Genomic DNA, 4,696 nt, shown 5'->3' with positions numbered 1-4,696 from the left:
CTTGTTCTATCTTTTTGGCATTACCTTTTTCTGGTTTTAATTATAAATGAAATTTACTCATTATTTTGTTAGTGTGAGATTTTAGTATAAGAAGAGATGTGTAGCGTAAATATTTAAATATTTATATGTTAGTTTAAATAAATAATAATAAAAGGTTAAAAGAAATATAGATTTTAATATGGGGAGATGTTGAGTAAAAATTTAAATTTTGGTTTAATTAATAATAAAAAGTTAAACGTAATAAAATCATTCTATAGTCTTGTTTTGGTAGGAACTAATTAGGCTGATAGGCCTTCCTTTGAGTGAGCCTTTTCGTCGTGCTTTTGCTTCTGAGCTTGACAGCTCGCGTGCACATTCAGTGGGCAAATTCTTCACATCTGTCGTGCAATTTATGTTTCTCCTCAGCGATTTCGGGGAACTACCTGTTTTCTTCTTCAACCATATCTGTCTGTTTTGTCTGTTTTCTGCTCTGCCTGTTCTGCGTTGGGAGATTTGTTGGCGGTTTTCACTCCCTGTTTTCTTCAACCATATCTGTCCATTTTCTGCTTTGCCTGTTTTGCGTTCGGAGATTTGTTCACGGTTTTCTCCGCCTGCCTGTTCTGCGTTCGGAGATTTGTTCGCGATTTTCTCCGCCTACCACTGCCGTCGGAGACAACTCCAACTCTGTATGTCTCAGCTTCGAAGGTATTTTGCAGAGGAAATTGTCGCTGTAGGCGCTTGGGCGGGTTACCGCCTACTCTGGCTCTCAAGAATGGGGAAGCGGTGGTTTTTGGGCGCGCGGGGATGCCAAGAAGAAGAAAAGTCTTTTGAGATTGAAAGTCCTCAGCATAATGATCGAGTTTCGCCTGTTAATAGTGGCGGGATTTGGTCATGGTGTTTGACGATCTGAAGCCCACTTAAGAGTGACTATTCGAATTAGGATTCTTGTTTATATTTTATTGGCAGATATCTAGGTAGCGAGGAACACAAACCCTATAGCGAGGAACACAACTTAGGGTTTGAAGGACACTGGACTTGGTTTGAAGGACACTGAACTTGTAAAAGAAAGTAATGGTTGCTTCATGTTTGTATGTTCTGTGAGCGAATAATGTCTTTCCTTTTTGGTTTGTATGTTCTGTGAGCGAATAATGTCTTTCCTTTTTGGTTGCTCCTCTTCCGGATGGTATTCTACCACTGAAATTATTGTTCGAAATAACACCTGCAATACATGGATGTATACCGCCGTGGTATGGTATCCTACAGTGTATCGCCAATCTAACCTATTTGCAGGGTTGCAATACATGGCATGGCGGAGGATCTATTGGGAAATAACCAAGTTGCATGGGTGGATTTATCGAACAATAATTTCAGTGGAAGACTACTATCGATCTGGAAGACTCATGGATTTCGAATCAACAGGTTATGGCTATATCGTGCTTGATTTTGTGTGTTAAAAGATTTTGTGTATTAAAATGGAAGAAGTTGAGTATTTTTCTGAATTATGAGCTGGAAAAAGAAGGGTTCGGTTTTTTGCGCATTGAAATGTCCGAAGGCCTTACCATTTGCAAATGGGGTTGCAGCGTTTTTCTTTGAGGGAATCAGACCTTTGATTTGCTCCATTTCCCTCTTCTTTGGCATTTGATAATTACTCTTAATTTATTTTTGCAATTTCATTTTCTCATCATTGTTGTGTTCTTTGCAGGTTGAGGAATTCTTACCAGTGGCTTTAACAATATTTGCATCTTCATCAATATTTGCATCTTCATCTTTGATAGTTCCAAAAACCCTGCATCTGTAATTTAGCTCTTTTATAATTCTTCTACATAGAGTCGTTTATAACTTTGAAGCATTGATCATTGATGAAGCCCTAGACCTTTTGTTGCAGATTTTTTATGCTCGATATGTTGGAGAGCTTACAAAAATCTCTTAATGTTATAAGGAGGGTTTCCAAAGTCCCTCTTACTTTGTCGTTTAAGACTTCCTTTTGATCTTGTTTTCATGAACAACCATATATATCTATGAAAAGCAAAAGCAAACCTCTAAGGTCCCGGAAGAGGGTAGACTTCGATTTTTCTGCTTTGAAGAGGGTTACTGATGACAGCGGTTTTATTAGCGATGGTAACGACTTCCAGTTATTTTTGTAGACTCTCACGCGGCTTCTGTTTCTCTTTTATGGTTTTGGAGCATTTTTTACAACGATAGAATTTGTATTTTCAATGTAATCTCTGTGCTGCCTACAATAAGGACATCCCTATAGCTCTTACTGATATGCACGATTGTGGCGTTGATGCGAAGATGAACATGAACTTTGGTATGTTTTCTGGTTGTTTTTAATGCTTGTTTGATTGTCAAATTTGGTATCGGTTAAGGTTTTACAAGCTGTTCTATTTTGCATAAATTCAAGTTTAATGAGAGGTTCCTGAAGTGAAAATGTCCTCTGAAAGGTAAAAATCTTAGATCCTTCACATTTCAACTTTTTGTGTGGTTTGTTTGTGAGTTTATGTAGAAGATTTAATGCCTCAAACATTGATTTGAACTTATAATTTCAGTGGAAGACTACCATCGATCTGGAAGACTCGTGGATTTCGAATCAACAGGTTAGGGCTATATCGTTTTCATCTGTTATATGTCTTGATTTTGTGTATTAAAATGGAAGATTTTGTGTATTAAAATGGAAGAAGTTGAGTATTTTTCTGAATTATGAGCTGGAAAAAGAAGGGTTCAGTTTTTTGCGGGCCTTACCATTTGCAAATGGGGTTGCAGTGTTTTTCTTTGAGGGAATCAGACCTTTGATTTGCTCCATTCCCCTCTTCTTTGGCATTTGATAATTACTCTCAATTTATTTTTGCAATTTCATTTTCTCATCATTGTTGTGTTCTTTGCAGGTTGAGGAATTCTTACCAGTGGATTTAACAATATTTGCACCTTCATCTTTGAGAGTTCTAAAAACCCCGCATCTGTAATTTAGCTCTTATATGGTTCTAAGGACAAACTGCATTCATACGATTTCGTATAGAGCTCTTCTCTGTGGAATGAGTGACTACAATTCAAATCTATTTTGTTGCACTCTGAGCCTATCTTGCATTGAGATCAAAAGTGGATCGAACAAGGATTACATATAATGTGATTTGGTTAATAAGTGTTGTGGTGAAAATTGCACAATGTATGATGTTGGTTGTTGGATCTCTTACTGATCCCTTGAAGACAGAGTATGATTAGGAGTTGTGTGTTGAAATGTATGGAATGTATTGCCTGTTATATGGTTGTTGGGTTAATGAAATCCGATATAGAATGATATCGTGAGAAGTGTGTGTATGAGAAGAGAAGAAATTGCATAGATAGTTGTTGTGAGTTGTTGTTGTACCAACACGTTGAGAGTGTTCCAGCTCTCTGAATAAAGCAATTGTGAAGTCGTTGCAGAGGGTTGGTAGTTAAAAGCTGGACTTGATGGTTCAAACGGTTTTTATCTAGAATTTAATAGTTTGTTGTGCTACAGAGAGGGTTTTGGATTGTATGGGCAGAAAGACGAATTCATCAACATTAAGCGAAGTCATGACACAATTGAGCTTAGAATTCCATCTTGATGTATAGAATGTTGAATGTTAACACTGTAGATTGTGAAAACTAATTGGGTAAAACCTGTATGTCGAAGATTTAATGCCTCAAACATTGATTTGAACTTATAATTTCAGTGGAAGACTACCATCGATCTGGAAGACTCGTGAATTTCGAATCAACAGGTTAGGGCTATATCGTTTTCATCTGTTATATGTCTTGATTTTGTGTATTAAAATGGAAGATTTTGTGTATTAAAATGGAAGAAGTTGAGTATTTTTCTGAATTATGAGCTGGAAAAAGAAGGGTTCAGTTTTTTGCGCATTGAAATGTCCGAAGGCCTTACCATTTGCAAATGGGGTTGCAGTGTTTTTCTTTGAGGGAATCAGACCTTTGATTTGCTCCATTCCCCTCTTCTTTTGCATTTGATAATTAGTCTCAATTTATTTTTGCAATTTCATTTTCTCATCATTGTTGTGTTCTTTGCAGGTTGAGGAATTCTTACCAGTGGATTTAACAATATTTGCACCTTCATCTTTGAGAGTTCTAAAAACCCTGCATCTGTAATTTAGCTCTTATATGGTTCTAAGGACAAACTGCATTCATACGATTTCGTATAGAGCTCTTCTCTGTGGAATGAGTGACTACAATTCAAATCTATTTTGTTGCACTCTGAGCCTATCTTGCATTGAGATCAAAAGTGGATCGAACAAGGATTACATATAATGTGATTTGGTTAATAAGTGTTGTGGTGAAAATTGCACAATGTATGATGTTGGTTGTTGGATCTCTTACTGATCCCTTGAAGACAGAGTATGATTAGGAGTTGTGTGTTGAAATGTATGGAATGTATTGCCTGTTATATGGTTGTTGGGTTAATGAAATCCGATATAGAATGATGTCGTGAGAAGTGTGTGTATGAGAAGAGAAGAAATTGCATAGATAGTTGTTGTGAGTTGTTGTTGTACCAACACGTTGAGAGTGTTCCAGCTCTCTGAATAAAGCAATTGTGAAGTCGTTGCAGAGGGTTGGTAGTTAAAAGCTGGACTTGATGGTTCAAACGGTTTTTATCTAGAATTTAATAGTTTGTTGTGCTACAGAGAGGGTTTTGGATTGTATGGGCAGAAAGACGAATTCATCAACATTAAGCGAAGTCATGACA

General features: G+C 36.9%; 1 long non-coding RNA gene across 1 annotated transcript; it reads left to right on the top strand.

Moving 5' to 3' along the window:
- The first annotated feature begins 334 nt into the window (after positions 1-334).
- Positions 335-4,210, top strand: LOC149248329 (uncharacterized). Its single transcript, XR_016266663.1, has 2 exons — positions 335-2,576; positions 2,865-4,210. It is a non-coding gene; the product is annotated as an uncharacterized LOC149248329 (long non-coding RNA).
- The last annotated feature ends 486 nt before the right edge of the window (positions 4,211-4,696 follow it).

Source organism: Pinus tabuliformis, chromosome 7 (genome assembly GCF_031772625.1).
Source record: "Pinus tabuliformis cultivar Carrire ecotype Pingquan chromosome 7, CPIR1, whole genome shotgun sequence".
Lineage (NCBI taxonomy): Eukaryota > Viridiplantae > Streptophyta > Pinopsida > Pinales > Pinaceae > Pinus > Pinus tabuliformis.
This window is presented reverse-complemented; position numbering and strand designations above follow the sequence as displayed.